This window comes from Thermobia domestica, chromosome 13, assembly GCF_964235325.1.
Source record: "Thermobia domestica chromosome 13, izTheDome1.hap1.1, whole genome shotgun sequence".
Taxonomy (NCBI): domain Eukaryota; kingdom Metazoa; phylum Arthropoda; class Insecta; order Zygentoma; family Lepismatidae; genus Thermobia; species Thermobia domestica.
Window position 1 is genome coordinate 5,508,424 of NC_137466.1, and position 21,354 is coordinate 5,529,777.

General features: G+C 34.6%; 1 long non-coding RNA gene across 2 annotated transcripts in view; it reads right to left on the reverse strand.

Annotated features, from left to right (window-relative positions):
* Window positions 1-21,354, reverse strand: part of LOC145667994 (uncharacterized) — a 267,045-nt gene that overhangs the window by 1,201 nt on the left and 244,490 nt on the right. The window contains exons 4-5 of one of the 2 annotated variants that reach the window (XR_014127934.1): window positions 5,806-5,890; window positions 470-633 (exon numbers count right to left, since the gene is read on the reverse strand). This is a non-coding gene — a long non-coding RNA (uncharacterized LOC145667994). Of the gene's footprint in view, window positions 1-197; window positions 634-5,805; window positions 5,891-21,354 lie in introns of those variants that run through there. The other variant, XR_014127933.1, reaches the window with a different exon arrangement.

Here is a 21,354-nt window from a genome sequence, read left to right on the forward strand (position 1 = left end):
AAACCAAACGTAAGTAGTGATCAGCATTTGTATCAATTAGTATCAGTAAATATAATCATTTCTTTTTCAGCACGTTTACATTTTTTTTCACGATCTTTTCACAATAGTACTGCATATTTATTTATCTTTGCGCCTATAATAAAATGTTTAGAACCAATTCAGTAATTAAACACGAAATAAATAACTACATCATTTAATTGCTTACTTATCTTATGTATGGATACCTTTTGTATTTGCCAATACTTACATAACTTCTTTTACAACTATTTAGATGAATACATTATAATAGTTATAACTAAATCCTAACTGAATTATTAAATAAATTATTAATTTGTTTAATTTTGCATTGAATTCAAATGTTTGATAATTATTTTTTACAGGTACAAAAATATTCATTTAATTTTTAAAGTTAAATAAAGGGTTTACATGAGGAAACAGAGGCACGGCGGCTTAGTACTAAAGAGCGTACCTCTGATAAATGGGGTCTCTTGTTCGATTCCCGGACAAGCAAATTTGTAGTGATTTGCTTCGAGTACTCCCTTTTTCTTCCAATTTCTCATTCCAGTAATTCCTGTATCACCACTCACTTGCCTTAACCATAGTATCCGTTAGCTGATTTCTTCGGATGATATACTGGAAGAAGTGAAAAAATAAGATACATCAGTATAACTGCTAACATCCATATATTAGGTTAAACAGAAATCGAGATTAGCTATGCTTACAACGCAAGAAACTAGGAATTTGATATATGACTATTGAGATAAAATTAACAATAATAAAAGTGCAATTGAAGACTTTGTACCAACAACCAATTCAAAAGGTTAAAGTATATACATAGGTTTCTCGCATGGATTTCTCCTCATTTGATTTTCTTGAAACTTTGCACATATATACTAGACCGAATATAAAAATCGACACTTTTTTCTTTCTTTCTTTCGAAAAGTGAGTGAAGGGGCCAAAGGGCCCGTTTTCAGAAAAGCCCCATTGTTTAAAAGGTTACATTAAAGGAACGAAACTCTGCCTATGCAATAATGACTTCAGGGTATTAAGTACGTGGTTTGTAGTTTCTGATAGAAAAGGGTTGCAGCAGCAATGACCCCATCGAAATGACAAATTTACTGACATTAATGCAGGCGTCCACAAATTGTGACCATGGATTATTTTGCTGTAAACCGAGAGGTACATTGAAAGGTGGGTTCCAAGGTCCTCCGCAGAGTCTCAGAGAAGGTCCAGGGAAAAATTGTCCAATGGAAAGAGGGATCAAGTGGCAGAACGTTTCAGAATTGTTAAATAAGGAAGATGAAGCACAAGAGTTTCTGGCCTGCGGGAAGCCTTGGTAAGTGTAGGATGTAAAACACTCCTTATTCAGCGGCACCAGAGATCATAAATGCCCGGTGATAAAGACACAAAGCTATGTCAATGCAAAGGCGACTTGAAAGAATCGCAAAGAACGTATCTCTAACTGAATCAAGGGGCGAAATGCTGTCCACTAAGTGGAAAACACATCACATTTGTTGCACAGGAATTATCTGAAACGAGTACAATGCGGTTTATTAGATGAAATGTGTTAAAAAGTCAGTGCACATTAGATGTTAGGTATGGATACAGAATGTGTTCCTGGTACAAGCTCTGAAGAGAAAAAACAGAACCAGCACAGGGCAATATTGCAGTAAAACTACCAAGTCAAATGAGGTAATCAACAACCCGAATAATAGAAAGGGCAAAATACGAGCGAGAAACGAGAAGGCAAAGAAAAGAAATGTTGTGAAGTCCAAGAACCGAGAGGAGAAGAGCATGTAAACTGGAAAGGATATATGTTTCGGAAAAACTATTGGATCAAAGTGCAAATGTGAAAGGAAGTTCTTCTCGAAAATAAGTGACGTGCAAAAGAACACACACACACATACACATACACATACACACACACACACACACACACACACACACACACACACACACACCTTTCGTGCATAATGCTCAATGTAGTAGACACTGGTGATTGGTTACAGTTGTGTTCTGTCGTAACTCTCCACTCGCTACCCAAGTATTCACCAATAGAAGTTACCTGGGTGGGCTGACGATCTTAATTTTTCTGCCACCTAGCACAAAACTCTGAAAACAGGGGTGTGACATCATCAATGCATGCTTAAAACAGGCAAGAAAGAGACATGGCAAGTTCTTGAATATATGCTGACATCTTCTACGGGAGACGTGTCAAACAAATGATTTTCATTTGTTTTCTTTGTTACAATGTCTGACACTAGCTGACAACATGATATTGTCAGATTTCGTTTTTGTATCTACAGAAATGATCCAAATATACATGTCCCTTGTAGTGGAAACAATGCATTTGAAGCACATTTGCCTGCAACAATTTTTCCACTATAGTGAAATTCATGTATCGAATGATGATTGCTTTTGCAAAAAGTGTTCTCCCCAATTATAAAATTATAATTTGAGACTGTTCGTTTAAAGTTTGTTTAAAGTGTAACAAGTTTGTTTAAAGTGTAACATAGCAGTATAAGTTATTTCATGTAAAAAATTAGTAAATAAGTTATCTTTTGGATGTGTGAAAGTTTTGTGAAACAGATTCTGTAAGTGTGAATTTAGAAATTATTCTATGAACAAAAGTGCAATCTAACACCAAGGCTTTAGTTTTGGACAATTTCAGAAAAAAATATTTTACGAATAATTTTATTTTCACTTTCGCCCATATGAGTCTAGAAATGTTCATTTATCCTTGTTACTTGTACCAAAAATAATTGACAAATTCTGACCAAAGCATATATTAACTAATAAATAATAGCGTTACAGTTTCGGCAAATTAACTTTACCTTCATCAGAAACATTATGAAATACAATTTCTAAGATTACAGTTTATACCCTTCTTAAAATGAGAGGAGGTATTCCATGAACCAATCATATTCGTCCTTTTCTTTAACAATTTTTAATTAATACAAATGCAACTTTTAATGATCAACTTTCACTTAAGAGCTAAACTTTTAATTGGCACACCTGTGTATGAATAACTTTCACTTTTGAAAAACATAAACTTTTAATTGTCTATCCGTTGTTCAATACACCTGTTTTTATCTCTTCTTTCTTCTCTGTTTTATCCAATATCTTTCTCCATACATCATGTATATTTAGTCCCCTATTCCAATTCATAAGTTTCTCGCTTCCTTCCTTTCTTATCCATTCTGCCTCTTCCATTTTCTTATAATGCTTCTTTTCTCCTTTTCTAGCTCCTCTACGCCTTCCCAGTCTATTTCATGTCCTGTCTCCCTTACATGTTTATATATAGCGTTACTATCTGTCTTCAATGGAACGTCGTCCCTGTGCTGTTTAATCTTTTCTTGTAACCTCTTTCCTGTTTCCGCTATATGACTCATATCACCTATATATCACATATCACTGACAGAATCAATACCAAAGTTATAAACACACGGCAGTGTTAAATAGAAAATTTTATCCTCTAAGTACATGGTTTGAGGGCGTGATTTGCTGATAATAAAATACCAATAGTTCCACCAATGTGTCACGGTTTGCACGTACGGACGTTTCTCCAAGTGCGGTAAAACGACTCTTCTTTCCGACCATGTGTACCTTTTTGTTGCTATAATACTTTTACCTTTTCTACATTAGCTTCTTCGTTAAGATCATTCAGTAGTCTGTTGCATGCCTGGTAAGTATCTGATCTTGGTGCACGAAACATGTAATTAAAGTGGGATTTAAAATATTGATAATAGTATTTACATGTTATTTGAGGGTAGATGGGTTTGCCCACTTGCTTAAGTACATATTGTTCAGCTTCCTAACGTTGCAGATACAAACGATACCTTTTCCTTATGTTTAGGTCTTTTGACAAGTAATAGGTCTTAAGCTTTCTTCGTCTGCTATACAGCGACGTTCGTCTCGGAAAGCCTTTTATATGTTCATCAACTTGTACAGCATTTTCCTCTCGGATCTTGTTTGGTCTATTACCAAGTTTGTCCCACGTACCTAAGTGAGATATTATGCTGTCAGTCAGATTTATATGCTGTATGAGTTATATAGGGGAAACAGGAAAGAGGTTACAAGAAAGGATTAAACAGCACAGGGACGACGTTCGATTGAAGACAAATAGTAACGCTATATATAAACATGTAAGGGAGACAGGACATGAAATAGACTGGGAAGGCGTAGAAGGGCTGGAAAAGGAGAAAAGAATCATTATAAGAAAATGGAAAGAGGCAGAATGGATAAGAAAGGAAGGAAGCGAGAAACTTATGAATTGGAATAGGGGACTAAATATACATGATGTATGGAGAAAGATATTGGATAAAACAGGGAAGAAAGAAGAGATAAAAACAGGTGTATTGAACAACGGATAGACAATTAAAAGTTTATGTTTTTCAAAAGTGAAAGTTATTCATACACAGGTGTGCCAATTAAAAGTTTAGCTCTTAAGTGAAAGTTGATCATTAAAAGTTGCATTTGTATTAATTAAAAATTGTTAAAGAAAAGAACGAATATGATTGGTTCATGGAATACCTCCTCTCATTTTAAGAAGTATATAAGCTGTAATCTTAGAAATTGTATTTCATAATGTGTCTGATGAAGGCAAAGTTAATTTGCCGAAACTGTAACGCTATTATTTATTAGTTAATATATGCTTTGGTCAGAATTTGTCTGTTATTTTATACAAGAAGTTCCAAAGCTAGAATGAGTGGTATTCAAAAATAACTATGTCAAGTTTTATACAATATGACGTTTACTTCATTTAATTTAGTCTTATTTGCAAACTTTATGTGCCAGAATTCAGAAATCAACCATAAGTGCACGAAGTCCAATCAAGTAGACAGATCAAGGTAATGAAAAAAGGCTGATACGAAAATATCGAAACTCAAAATTTTCAGTTTCACATGCCATAGTACACCCAGGACAATATGTATATAAAGAATCATCATCATATGTCAGTGAGAATATAATTAATGCCAGAAAGAGATATATTGCTCAGACACGCCTCTTCAGTTTCGGCACCTGGAGATTTGAACAGAAGCGGTCTATCATTATTGGATTCTTCTCTTAATTCTTTATTTCATCATCATTTATGAAGCACAAGTGTACAACAACTCTATGATGCTGGTAATAAAAGCAAACAAGATACTGATTTGGTAGGACAAATCAGCATTAGTGCAACGACGTATACCAAGAAGCGGCGAGATTCATGCTAAAGAACATACTTGTCAATACAACATGAGTAAAAAGAAACCTAAAGATCTATTAACACGGCCTCTTACGTTATGTTATGTTATGTGGCAGATTACTTTAAAAATCTCTTTGCATTATTTTAATGAAGTATTTAACACCTCAACGTGTGACTGAGTGTGACAAGGTGTTACAAGTCTACAAGTATCGGATCGTGAGTAATCTTTTCGATCACGAGTGTCATCGTAGTCTCTTTTGCTTATTTTCCGGGTGCAACACCCTCTCGATAGATTCACTTGTTCTGCAGACAATCGTACACTAAAATGAACGGAATGAATTTCCTTATTTCTGTTGATTATTAATAAAGTACCTTCTTTATTTCTTAACTAGAAAGATACCTAATTATATATTAAAATATACGGAATGAATTTCCTTATTTCTGTTGATTATTAATAAAGTACCTTCTTTATCTCTTGACTTGAAAGATACCTAATTATATATTTTCTTTAGTGTCAGTTGGAGAGACAATCGTACATTAAAATATACGGAATGACTTTCCTTATTTCTGTTGATTATTAATAAAGTACCTTCTTTATTTCTTAACTAGAAACATACCTTTTTTATAATTCCTTTGGCTTCAGTTCGATAGTGTGAAGGTGTCCTATAATAGCCGCGTGGAAAACTATTGCTGCATCCCATACTTGTCAAGAAAAGGAGAAAAAATAACATAAAGATAAATCAATACAAGAACAATTTATCAGGCATCAAATTTAATACTTTATACCTGAACTTGTAAAACCGTGTCCTTAAAATCCATATTTGAATTTAAGGTTATAATTCGTAGGTATAAATATGGTAAAAATACAAAATTTGAATTGTGGCGAAATAAGTAGAAAACTGTGCCTTCAAATGATTGTCCTCGTACACTATGTTCCAAAAACAAATTACACTAATCTCATGATGTATGATCACTTTTAGAATGCGACCCTAATTGAATAGGGGCGAACTTGTCCCCATCGCCCTAGTGGAGTCGCCAGTTCTTGGAGAGAATAAATGCAAACAAAGCGAAGCATCTGTTCTGCAACAGACAGACGTCTGTTGTCCTTCAAATTGGCCACCTGTTACATAATGTTATGTGATACTGGTATGAGAGGATGTTACGTGACATATTTGCCACGTGAAATGTCCTTAACTGCTTTATTGGATATTCTCCAAAACTGTTATATTACGGGTCTACGTTTGAGTTGTGCATCGACCAAACCTTATGTTATTTGTAATATTTTGTATTCGTTCTGAGACAAATGAGAATGTTTATCGATATAGCTGGGCTTTCTCTCCAAAATGGTTATCTGTATTCTTAGTTGATAGTTAAACTAACCTTCTTATAAAGGTTAGTATCGACTTCTTTACCGCATACTCCCAATAATTTAAGCTACCTGCTTACAGTCTTCGTTATTATAGGTAGATGCCTTGTTGAGGGTTGATTTGTGGATGTTAATTTGTAATGCACTTTGTGTAGCGAAAAATAAATGTCCTGGAGACCCATAATTCATTAAGCGTTTTGAAATGCTAAATACAGTTGTATGCACAGGTACTCGTGGTACTTGTGCGTACCAGACTTTTTTGTAAAAAAAACTTATACATTAACTTAATTTAGAATTTTACTCTTCTGAATAAATACTATTCCACAATGACACTTTCAAAGGAATTTTCTGATAACGAACATTTAACGCACACTAGAGGGTGAAACGAGTACTAGAGCTCGTACTGAGGCTGCAGTCGTGATCAATGTGCTCTTGGAAAACCCAGTGGGTGTGTTGTCATGCGGATTGAGTGGTGTATAGTTTGGTCTAGCTATCTGGTTGCAGTCGGAACAAATCCTCTAACTTCTTGTGTCGTATTCATCCTATAGGTTACGTACTCGTAGAGACCGTATGAGTGATGTTCTTGCTGGTTTATGTCACGCTCTTCCATTTCATTCGCCGGTTCAAGCACGGTGACATTTTCCCAAACCGGAAACTATCCCTAATCTATTGGTTATGTGAGTACTAATTGTATGGCATCCAATTTAATATTTAAACTAATTACTATCAGAAACTTGGCACCAATGCACTCATTGCTATGTTTGAAGTTAGTTTAGGACACGAGAAACATTGTTTGTGAAACAGCCTTTTGCTCTTTTCGAGCTGAAAGTAAAGACAGGATTACTAAAATAAAAAAAAATCTGATTGACAGCATAATATCTCACTTCGGTATGTGGGACAAACTTGGGAATAGACCAAACAAGATCCGAGAGGAAAATGCTGTACAAGTTGATGGACATATAAAAGGCTTTCCGAGACGAACGTCGCTGTATAGCAGACGAAGAAAGCTTAAGACCTATTACTTGTCAAAAGACTTAAACATAGGGAAAAAGTATCGTTTGTATCTGCAACGTTAGGAAGCTGACCTGTATGTACTTAAGCAAGTGGGCAAACCCATCTACCCTCAAATAATATGTAAATACTATTATCAATATTTTAAATCCCACTTTAATTACATGTTTCGTGCACCAAGATCAGATACTTACCAGGCATGCAACAGACTACTGAATGATCTTAACGAAGAAGCTAATGTAGAAAAGGTAAAAGTATTATAGCAACAAAAAAGTACACATGGTCGGAAAGAAGAATCGTTTTACCGCACTTGGAGAAACGTCCGTACGTGCAAACCGTGACACATTGGTGGAAGTATTGGTATTTTATTATCAGCAAATCACGCCCTCAAACCATGTACTTAGAGGATAAAGTTTTCTATTTAACACTGCCGTGTGTTTATAACTTTTGTATTGATTCTGTCAGTACAACACAATCGAGGTTTTTTATGTATTGTAACTTTACAGGTCGGAGTGTGAATCAGGTGGTCAGTTTTATTAAAGATTATTTAGACAAAATTAATCATCAGATATAAATACCCTTTACTTGTTTCCTGACAACTGTACCGCGCAAATAAGAACCGTTTTCTCCAACTCTTTTTGGCATATTCTCGTCAACACCGATGGACATATTAATGCGATTGTTCACCAGTGTCCAGAGCCTGAGCACAGTTTTTATTTTTCCAAGTGTAAGACCCGCTGATTTGGTCTTATTGAAATGTTGAAACATAAAAGGGAACGTATGTACTTGCCACGGGGTTGGATGAATCATGTCTCATAATCTTCAAACAAAGTTACTGTTGTGGCAGTGACACAAAACATGGCATACACTTTAGCAAGGCATTTACCCCTTGTTCAAGACTATTATGATGAATACACAACACGTAAAATTTGCAATTTCTGCACACCGTGTCAGTCTATGAAAAATGTTATACTGTGCAGTGTTAGCATTAACGATCCAGTGTACGAAACATTTTCCCTCACACAGCGTAAAGCTATTTTCACATATCCTGAAAAGTATTTATATCACGGTTTGTTGCCAATCAGAGCAAACGAGTTCAAGGATATGCAAAAGCTTGGAGAAAGATACGCCCAAAGATTTTATGAAATGTGTTATTCAGTCATGTAGCCTTCAGAAGACGATGATCAATCAGGTTATGAATAAGAGATAATGTTCCTGATTATGTTTGTTACACTTCAGATCAGATCTATTTTTGCTTTTTCTTCTTGCATTGCTTATACTGTTCCTAAAGCAACATTCGTTTCACGCTGCAATCACGAGCAGATACAAACGATATTGATTCACCGTAATAATCAGGAGAATACGTGTTTAAGCAGATAATTCCCCAATTTTCATATATATTTTGCATCGAGCTCAACTGACGCTTTACGGTGAATCATTGGCGTTTCTCAGTTTTAGTGAATGCATCAGACAGTGATCGCGACAATGTCATTAGCGTAACCACCTCGTCATTATATCGGCAATTTCTCAGAAAAATTTTAGAAGAACATTTATCCCATGCTTTCTATTTTGAATAAAGAAATATATATTTTTGAAGTGAACAATATAATGTTAAATATTTTGATGCCCAAATATTTCCAGTCACAAATACTCACACTTTCAGTGGATATAAAAATGTTAGCAGGCAGTCTGATTTAAGTATAACGTAAACAAACTGTAACGTAGGGTCTCGTTCGCTTGAGAGTTCCAAAAATTAAAAAAAGATGTACATTTCCAAAAAATAAGGTAAAAAATACATAAAATATGTCTACATACACCAACACTGTGCTTCTGTTGTACGAAATGACGCCCCCTGCTAACCTTCTCCCTAAATACCAGTTGACAAAGACTATACGTATAAGAGGCTTTATTTTCTTCATTAGCTTAGAGCCTCAACAATTCTAAATCTGGCTCTGTTAGCAGGAAAAGTTATGTCTACATCAAAGGTCTAAGTAATCAACATACTGTTGTGTGAGAAAGTTACGTTGGTATTCATCCATATTTGCTTTCTTTGGAACGTTGTTTGTGTGTCCTGTCTCCTCTCAGATTTCAGTTTCTGAATACCACTGGTATATTTACTGAGCTATTTAATTTTACTGCGATCAATATCGGTTTCCTCATTTGTTCCTCATATAACACAAAAGTCTGATGTTTTCTCACAGGAAAAACAAACCCCCGTTTTTTCTAATCTTCGATCAGCTGTACTTACGCACATTATTACTTTTCTACCGCCCACCATTGGTATACGTATCTAACGTCACATGGTTTGCATACGTGCGAACTCCGAGCTCACATCTGTTTTTGTTTTCTTATAGTATTCTTGTTAGCTTCTGTCAACCATGGCGTTTACAGAAAGAACCATTAATAATGCAAAAAAGTATGTTAACATATACTTGCAACCTCAACGATCACTTAATTTTTCAAAAAGGGTTATATAGACTTAGCGGCACATACTCACTAAGAACATCGACATAACAGTACAGTGGTCCAACATTTTTCTTTGAAAAATCAAATAATAGTTTTCTCTTCTTGCTATATACGTTCAGATTAATTTTTAAAGACAGATATAATTTTTATGTCACAAACACATTCAGTTTTTATGTGATACTAATTATTATTTGCGTTACTTTGATCAAATGGTTTTCTCTATATCCGGAATTATACATATTTGTAGTTAAACTCTTTGAACATCTAAATAGTGTTAAGAAACGTTTTGTTCCTAAATAGAAGAGAGTAAAACATTTATTCACTAAGGCTCAATTACACAAAGAAATCTTAATTTAAAGTATAGTACTTAAAACAGTTGTAAACGACTCATTAAACTTTACTGACTTCATCTAACAATTTTAGGATTTTTTTATTGATTACTCATATCACAAGAAAATGCAAAAATATACAAGTGTAAAAAGAATAACAAACTGTGAGTCTAGAAAAACAATGTTCCCGTTGGCACACGGGTGAACATCAAGGTCACATTTACGACATCCGATTTTAGCAATGCTTTATCTTTAACCGAGCTATTGCCTAGCAGCAGTGACTACAATCTTTGACTACAGAAAGTTCAAGAAACAGAAATAATTCCACAATGCTCATGTTAGTAATATTTGAGAAACGAAACATATTTCCATCAAGTGAGCTCAGCGCTCACACGTATACCAATGCAGGGGTAAATATGTCGTCCAATTCAGTCAATTGTTCGAAGGTTAACGCTACCTTAATTTAATATTGCATAGACATCTGTTGCATAGTTTTGACGTGCTTATGTTTTGAGTATATTTTATGTAGTTCTACCTTCTCAGTGGCAGATATTGCATGACTAGTAGTTTAGGGAAACTATTTTTCATTCGAGCGAAGCGTTTATCCCTTATCTATCATCCTTCTCTCGTACACATACAGGGAAAATGTTAAGTGCTTTTCAAATGACAGAATACGTGGTTTGCTGTCTTGATATCTGCTAAACGAGTGACAATAGATTTATTGATCAAATGTGTGTTTACATGCTGACTCGTCATGCTATTGGACAATTGTAGACAGTCGTGAGTCCCTCCAGGTTCTTTCACTTTATAACAACTCTCAAACAACACACAATTTACTCGATTGGTATCTGAAAATTATGTGTACTCGTCTGAGACTCTGAGACATATTCTTTTTATATCTTAATATATTCTGTAATTTTAAGATAAACAAAACTTAGGTGTCGACTTATTATTGGTCTGGTACACACATGACAAGTTTGAAGAATATCTGATGACGAGAAAACCTCATGAAATATCTCCTATACACTTACACGTTTATTAATTGACGGGTTTTGCCCCAAAATCGGCTTTAAATTACAGTAGTGTAATACAGATTGTCTTAACTTACTACTCCTTCAGATGATCCATAAAACGGGCCTCGTATTACACGTGTAAATAATATTGAACGTTAATCAATATACTCAATGTTACCACAACATTTGTAATCGATAATACTGCCTTCCAACACTTTAATGATTTATTTACATACTATAGATTAAACTATGTAACTGTAAAAAATGTTTTCTTCATATATGTTTTCGTGCATGGTATATATTGCGTATCAATGTATCACGCCTTGAGCGGACATTTGGCTATTGCTATATATAACGGAAGGCTGAGATGCACTATAGCTTCTCATCTTTATAATGAGAAAGCAGCCATTAAAATTGACAAGAACTCTTAAAGATATGTTCGAAATTGATGTTCTGCTTGGAAATGTAATAATCATATGCGTATGCCTAAGAATTTGGAAACAACTACTTGCGCTTAAAAGGCGGTGTACCATTTCAAAATATATCTGGATTTTCAACTTAACATGATACAGCATCCAGCAAAGTTCGATTTTTATACTAAGGAAAAAAGTAAGTATCCAGAACAAGGACAGTTTTTAATAATATCACTGAAACTTTACATTTTTATATTGCAGTTCATACCGCTGGATGAATATTTTCGAAAATTTTAATTTTCATTGTAGTTACAAGGACTTAAATACTTACTTTTAGAAAGCTTATATAGATTTGAAATCTACAACTTCCTGAACAATATTTCTCGATTGAAACGATTATTGTAAAGAATTGCAAGTACAAAATGAGTATGTATTATTTCAAATGTACTACATGAGAACTACTGAGTTATATTTAAGAGAGCAGGAATATATGTTAAGGAAGCTTGAAGCATGTATATATGTTAACAAAGAAGATTCATTTTATTTACAACACCAGCGATGATGACAGCCATTTTACAAATTGGAGAGAATCCAGTAAATATCAAGATGTTAAAAATATTGAAAACGGTACGAATAGAAAATCAACTTTTGATATCCTTCACTGATTAATGTTACGTTATGACCGATTATTTCCGAACATTGTTACAATTCTAAAAAGAAATGAAAACAGCATCTAGAACTGAATTGTGTTGTGTGCATCTCTAATGCGTAAGAGCAAAAAGTATTGATCCAAACGATGCAACGTTTGCTTCCAAATTGGGGTTAGGTGGCATAATTGTTAACATCAAAATTGCTGTAATTTATTATTTTATATTACATGACATAAGTGATTTAATTTTGCCAAAATATGGTTATTTTACTTATTCGATAAAAAGACTACTTCGGCTGGTTACTTTCATGACAATTGGTAGCATTTTCTACATTCCAAGTACTTTATATTTAAAATTATACTTATTGTAAGATATACCAGACTATTATGTGCATGATCGTATACATATGGTCATAAATAAAGTCGTTCACGAGCACTATACATAGATTTTCTCAGAATTTATTTTTACTGTATAATTGCAAAGTATTATTTAAAAATTATATGGATTAATTAACACAGATTATGGCTGTTTAATCCTAGTATCGTTTGGTGGAACTGTGAATATATTTCTCGGAGGCAGCATGGCAACATGTGTTGAGTTAGTATTTCTATGTATTTCATCCGCAATCTTCAAACAAAGTAAACGACAGAATCGTAAAAAAGGTAGTTTAATAAGGATAATGGTGAGGCCAAAGAGAGAATGTAATGAATTGTCGAAGGTGGAAGTACAAGAAATAAGTATTAGACGATCGCCGGACATAGATAATGCAACAACTGCTTGCTCTCTAATGGAAGGACTGCGAAATACGGACTTTAGCAACAGGTATGAGCGATGTAAACATAGTTTTATTTTTCTCTAAGTAAATTCGAATTATATTCAAAATTTAATAATTCTCTTTAACATACTTTAAATATGAGTGTTTTCATAAATATGGAGATAGTGAAAAAGAGCCTATAAAATAATGGCGGCATTTCGGTAGGAGGTAGAACGATTAGATGCATAAGATTTGCAGACGATATGGCGCTTGTTGCAGCATCTGAAAAGAAAATCAATAAAATGTTAGAAAAAATGAGAAAGGGCTTTGAAGAATATGGGATGAAAATACATGTTAAGAAGACAAAAGCCATGTTGATTGGAACGAAAGGGTCTGTGTCAAATATAAAAGTAGGAAGGGAGAAAATAAAACAAGTTGATAGTTTTCGATATCTGGGTATAATGACATGGAATCTGAGTCTTAGTAATGACATGGAATGCGAACGTAAAATAAAAGCATAGATAGGAATGGCGAAAGAAGCCTTTAGGAGGATGAGAAGTCTGTTTTGTGGGACCTTGAATAAAGAGTTGAGAAATACTCATAAAATATTTCGTGTGGAGTGTCGTACTGTATGGGGAAGAAACATAGACATTACGTAAAAGTGACGAAAATGGACTGGAAGCATTCGAAATGTGGGTGTGGAGAAGAAAGGAAGGAAATAGTTGGGTCGAGCGGAAACCGATTGAGAGAGTGTTAGAAATGGTGGGTGAGAAAATAGCAATTTTAGATATTATTAGGAAGAGCAAGAGAAACTGGTTGGGACGTTACCTACCAGGTGAGGTGTAAAGTTTTTAGCTTCATTAGAAGTCGTAAAAAAAAGCATCCTTCCTAACTCTTTACTCCTATAACATAACAATATTCCAACTTCCAATTGATAACAGTAGTTTCGAATATTCATAAAGATTTTTATGAGAAATTGGATATACAATATTATTCCGGAACATAAGAGAGCTCTACATTTCTATGCGGAAACACTAATTACATTTCTGAACAATAGGTGACAGTGAAACAAGACCCACTTAAATTAAATTTTTCGTACAACATACTACACCAGAATATCCATTGCAATATGGTTGTCGAATCCCAAATAATTACTTTTAATACAATTACTTATAATACTTAAACAATAATTACTTCTATTACAGAGACGTAACCCTACTAGCTTCAACCTTCAACGTAGTTATTTTCTGCGTGCAGTAAATGTTTAAATATATCAAAATCCTCCTCAATGAAATTTGCAGTGGGCATTCTGGTGTAGTTTTTTTTTCGCACGAAAACTTTAATTCTAGTTTGTTTTGTTCCGCTGCCATCTGTTATTCAGAACTGTAATTAGTTTTCCTGCATAGAAACCTAGAGCTTTTATATATTCGAAATAGTATTATATTCTCAGTTTTGCATAAAAATGACGTTTATTAATATTAGTAACAACTGTTATTATGGAATGTTGGAACATTGTCATGTTATTAGAGCAAGGAGTTCGGAAGAATCTTTTCTACGCCTTCTCATGATCCTTAAAACTTGACACCCCACCTGGGTCTTAGGTTTAGATTATCCTTCTCTTCTAATCAGATACTGTTTTTCTAGTTATAGTGTTCCCATTGAAGAACAGTGCCAAATTGTTCTAAAAAGGTTATTTTGTAGGAAAATTCGAAAAATTTCCCCCCGTTACTCCCTCTTCTATGTAGTACAGGGAAAATCTGCATACCATCTGCAAGCCTGTTTCATTAGCGTTCAAAAGAGATATAAAATGTATAATATCTACAATTACAGGGTGTGCTAGAATGTTTCAAACGAAAATCGGCAAGTGGAACGGAAACAAGTTACCCCACTCCTATCTCTGGAACGCGGGGAATAGATCCTATGCTCATATAAGCATTTTTGCTTAGAATGACCTCCCCTCTGACCTCCCAAGATCTTTGACTTTTCTCACCTTACACCGTGTATAATATGTAACAACTATATATAGCCCAGTAAAGATAGGCCCGAAAAAGGAACAAATCAGTAACATGCTGGAAATTGGTATGGAAGTTGGGTAATATGTGAGGAATAACATAATAAAAGTCCCCTAAAATCCCACTTTAACTTTTCCACCTATTTTTAAAAATGCCCGCCAACTCTAGACGACAAACAAATTATGGAAATCATCACCCTTAACATATATTCCTCTTAACCCCGTTCTAATTATCACAAAGTCATGGATCATATATGTTTAGAAAGCCTGAAAAACAGAAAATCTAAGTAAATAATATATATGCCCACCGTTCTAGGTTGCTGGAAGAAGAGGAAGAAAAAACGTTTTTATTTAAAAAAGGTACATGTTAAGAAACCATGGGACGTTTGCAACACTGACAGTTATTACACATCACCGAAACAACACCAACAGATGTCCTTAATATTTGTGTCAAACATATGAAACAATGACAAAAATCCGTGCAATACAAGCTCAGAAAAAAAATAATTAATATTACTTACTGATTTCTCTATACAAAAGTGCATATGATGATATTCACTTTTACGGCTCTAGTCACCATCTGTTATTACATAGGACCAAGAGTTATATAGCATTGAAAATCATAACAAACGTAAATTCGAACGAGGGGACGCTTATACGAATAAAGCCCAATGTGTGGAAGAAGCAAAAAACCCTAAATTTCGGGACAAAACATGATATTGATATAAATTGTTTAAAATTTGAAATAATGACAATTCTCATATGCTAACAAAATTCCACCATCTCTTTCACTATTGTAATTATTAATTTACTATACAAATATCGCACATTTTCGTGCAATGGAGTAAGCTTTTATGACACATAGTTTTATACTACGTAAGTACAGCACAAAAATTATTTCTTGACAATATCAGAAAGTAGCAGAAATAGGTAGTCTCCTTTGCATGTGTAAACTGTAATACACACACTTAAAATCACCCTCATCTAAATGTCATTTGAATGCAATTTTGTTTTTATATGTCTTGTTTATAACTTTAATGCAATCTTCCTACTAGTAGTCTTCAAATCAAAGTCAATGCTTACATTAGATGTCACTATGCACCTTAAGAGCATTTTGTAACTAGTTCATTCAGAATTATTTTATTAGAAATCAATGATATTATCATTATCTCGTTCATCTCTATGGTTCTTCATCATGTGGTTGTGCATTTATACATCCAATTCCTCGACACTGACATAAATTAGAGCGCACAGTTCCTGCTTTCCAACAACTGCACATATGTTTACATCCGTTTTTACAGTTATAGAATTTGCATGCGTGACATTACAGGGAGTGGGTTCCTTGGTCAAATTTGATGGTTAAAAAATATCTCGTAATGTTTTAGATCCATATTATTGAGCAATACCTCTTCTCAAAGAATGTAAACTGTTAAAGAATGAATGAAAGACACTACTTCTAATGTGCACACGCAAAATTAATGGCCTACTGATTTAGTCATTGAAAGATAGCTTAGTGTTCTGAGTATCCAAACTCAAATCCATCTTGTGTAAGATGTAAAATGGAAGATACTTCAGTGGTTGAGGATATGAACTTGCCTGATTTGTAATGGGTTCATTCAGCTGATGACTAGCAACAACAGTAACTACCAAATATCTCAAGTAGTGATTCTACCTTTCATCAATATTCAGCTAACGAGCATGGATACCATATACTCGGCACTTATATTTGCCAGCAAAGAATGTGCAAGGAACAAGCAAAAAAGTGCTTAGTCACGTTTGATCAACGTTTGTACGCTAAGACACATGACATTGTAGCAGCAGGTAGAAATTCTTGTGCCTTACCGTTGGTGGTGTTAGACTTCGGTTTTTTAGGATTAATGTCATTTATTGGAGGAGTTGCAAATATAATGAAAGGTAGCAGTATTGAAGAACTTTAGTCTTGGGTGTATGCTAGTAATTCCATTCCACAGACGATGTCAGTCCATTCTTATGCTCGTGCTTAGCGAACTCATTTTTTTAACAGTTAGCAATCGCATTAGATATACTCGTATTTAGTAAATTAGGCACCACTAAGGAGGTTGTGCGTTAATTGGAAGATGTTTGCATTCCTCTAATGACTGAAGAAGATATTGATGCTGATGTAGTTGTTCAACACTCTAATATAATCAAGATTGCAAATGACCTGAAGTTATACATGGACGCCGCTGCAGAAAACAACCGTACCTCTAAGTTATTTTCCCTGTACTTCCAGTTTGTATACATTATGCGTATTTTCATTAGTGTCGAAAGAACTGGAGGCTGGTATCTTCACTGCATGCAAGAAATGTTACCGTTCTTTCATGTAGCTGAGCATCTTTTCTATGCCAAATACGCACATCTGTACTTAAGAAATGTTGCAGGCTGTACTTAAGAAATGAAATGGTCAAGTGTGATAAATCTAAGGAAATCGGATTGGCTATAAGGAAGGACTGCTTCAACAATTTTTGGAAATGTGAAACTTAAACAAAAAGATAAGTCTTCCCACTATCCGTAATGCCCAATGGAGTGTGCATGCGTGATGAGGTATTGGCTGTAAATCCATGCTGATCTTCAACCAAATCATATGCGTGTTGAACTCCGAAGAACTCCGACAGTGTCCTGCTTACGAGCTTGCACCGTATCCACTTTATCTCTTCACAGAAACTTCTGTCAGGAAACGAAAAAGTCTGTTTTGTATGACATGTTTGAATATCGGACAGATTCTGAAACTCAAATTGAAAATGTTGTGTACGTTATAGATGGAGGTTGGCTTCTATTTCATGTTGTTTGGGCGAGTACAACTCGTATGTGTCCTATTTACTCACAAACATTGGAACGAAAGCACAGTTATTTTAATGGGAATTGCATTAAAAACTTAAAAAGCCGCTGAGCGGGAACGGAGTAAATCAAATATTCACTGAGCTTTGGTGTTATTAAAAAACCCGTATTTTCAACTAGATAACATAAATTCTTGGGTTATTTCAAAAATAAGGATTATTTCACCTGTGAGTTAATGGTTCATTTGACACAAGCGGAAATTAAAACCCAGCAAGCAAGAAGTGATGCTGACAGGCTTATAGCTAATACTGCTCTAGCCCAGTTTTTAAATCCTTGTAGGCACGTCGTAGCAATTGGCGAGGATGAGACATTTTAGTCATTTTGCTTGCACAAGGTAATAATCTGTACGACGTCATATTTCGAAAGCCAGGGAGTGAGCAAGAAGTGACAAAAGAATTTAGTACTAAGATGTTGCCAGATACATAGGCAAATGTGCTGTTTTGCTTAGTTACAATGCTTTAACTGCATGCGACACATCATGAGTCGATAGAGGAAGAAGAAGGTATTGCGATAACTTCAAAAACTTGCAGATTTATGCCGAATCACTTGAAGATTTGAACCACGATAAGGGAAGGGATATCTCTGATTGAAACTGGCACATAATTTCTATTGTAAAGTAATAACAATCTCATTGGATGAATTCCACTATCACTCATACATCCGTGTAGTAAGTCGCTGCGCAATTCAGAACAAAATACAATTAGTAACATTGCCACCCACCACTGATGCAGCGAAACATCATATCTTGAGAGCGTATCGTTAGGTTCAATTGTGGGTATAAATGATTTGCGAGCGACTGAATATGGAGGGAGAACATTAGGTGGTATTCTTGTACCAGCTAAATAACCAAGAAATGCACCCTGTGTAATGTTACGCATTTAATTTTCTGTAACTGTTAAAAGGGCTGTGAACATATGTGCGGTTGTCGGAAAGCAGAAATTGTGTGCTCTAATTTATACATGTGTCGAGTAATTGGATGTATTAATTCACAACCAATTGATGAAGGCCATGGAGATGAACGAGATAATGATTATTTCATTGATCTCTAATAAAAATAAGTCTGAATGGACTAGTTACAAAATGTTCTTAACCCTGCAATACTAAGCCTTCGTAATTTTTACGAATGGAGTTGGTAAAACTGACATAGAAACAAAACCCTACACCCATATCCCTTCCCCTGCCATGACAAGTTCTCTCACCGGACCAGTAAGCCAGTCGCGTGCAAGCAGTTCTGTAGTTCATTTTGTTCTGGGTGTATTGAATGACGTTTCGTAATGTTTACGAAAGCTTTACTCATATTAAACTCTTAGTCGCAAAAAATACGAATGCTTAGTACTCACGTTTGTTTTTTTCTACTGTATCATACATATTTGAAGGTACATTCGGTACAGTATTGTATCAGTTTTCCACGACTTTACTGTGTCATTTTCTGAAAATGGCCCATAATAGACCACTAAACCCGTATGCTATTAAAAAGTTGTCGCTGGAAGACGAGACTGAAGAGGAATAGGAGAAAATTGAATCTCGATTCTGGTTTCTCCTCACGTGCATTGTCGAATGAGTAAGCACATTTGCAGCGGAATCTTCGGGTGTCAATATCAGATTTCCTGAAAGTTCCTACCAACCCAGGCCAGTAGCCATTCCAAAAATGTAGGGAGCGGTAGAAGTAAAGGGAGCCGATCCAACAATATTATAGTTCATCACCATATTATACTTCATTTGAAAGCCTATCGTGAAAATTTTAGGGGGACAGTAAACATTTAGGGGGCCGGACCCATTAGACACCCCTGGATACGGGCTTGTATCAACTCTAAAGGAGGATAGCTACTTGTGGCCAGGAAAACATGCTTTTACTGCCCAATATCTGAAAGGAGGATGACAACAACATACTGTAACCACTACAGTCTGCCTATTTGTACAGGGAATAAAGCAACATGTTGTGTACAATGTGATAATGAAATGTAACAACCTAAAACTTTGAGGTAGTGTATTAAACCGTAAATAGTGTAAACTAAACCAATTTTCTATTGTTACAGAAGAATTATTAGGTCTGACGGTTATGCATCTTTTACAGAAACATTTACGTATCTCATATTTCATTTTGAACGTATGCGATATTTAAGTTTACATCTAAAATTGAAAAATATAAAACTTTGTCTTACGTCATATAACACGATATTTTTCAATCTTTTCTGTATAATATAAAATATTTAATTATCTCAAAATATTTTCCTAAAATGAATTTTTAAAGAACTTTTTCGAACGTTTGCGTTTTTAGCATACATGTGAAAAATGACCGCTATGGTAGAAAAAAGAAAGGTTTCAAAACAATAAATACACATTATTTCACGTAATAATGTACATAGTCATAAACAATAACACCACACCCTTAAACAGTTATATCACAAACATATGGCTAAATAAAAGAAAAATCCGACAGTTGTAAAAATTACGAATTCTTAGTATCTACGTGGTTCTCAAGTGGGTTAGTAGTGTAGGGTTAAGGTGCACAGTAAGATCTAATATAAACATTAAGTTTGATTTGAAGACTACTAGTAGGAACATTACATTAAAGTTATAAACAAGACATATAAAAACAAAATTGCATTCTAATGACATGTAGTTAAGGCTGGTTTTAAGTGTGTGAATTAGTTTCCACATGCAAAGGAGACTATCAATTTCTGCTACTTTCTGATACCCTCAATAAATAATTTTTGTGCTGTACTTACGTACTGTAAAACTATGTCACAAAAGCTTACTCCATTGCGCAAAAATTTGCGATATTTTTAGAGTAAGTTAATAATTCCAATATTGAAAAGGATGGTGGAATTTTGTTAGAATATGAGAATTGTCATTATTTCAGATTTTAAACAATTTATATCAATATCAAGTTTTGTCCCGAAATTTTCTTTTTTTTTCTTCCACACATTGGGCTTTACTCGTATAAGCGTCTCCTCGTTCGAATTTACGTTTGTTATGATTTCCAATGCTATATAACTCTTGGTCCTATGTAATAACAGATGGTGACTAGAGCCGTGAAAGTGAATATCATCATATGGACTTTTGTATAGAGAAATCAGAAAGTAATATTAATTATTTTTTCTGAACTTGTATTGCACGGATTTTTGTCATTGTTTCATATGTTTGACACAAATATTAAGGACATCTGTTGGTGTTGTTTCGTTGATGTGCAATAACTGTCAGTGTTGCAAAATTCCCATGGTTTCTTAAAATGTGTCTTTTTTAAATACAATAAGTCTACTCCTTCCTCTTCTTGTAGCAATTTAGAACGATGTG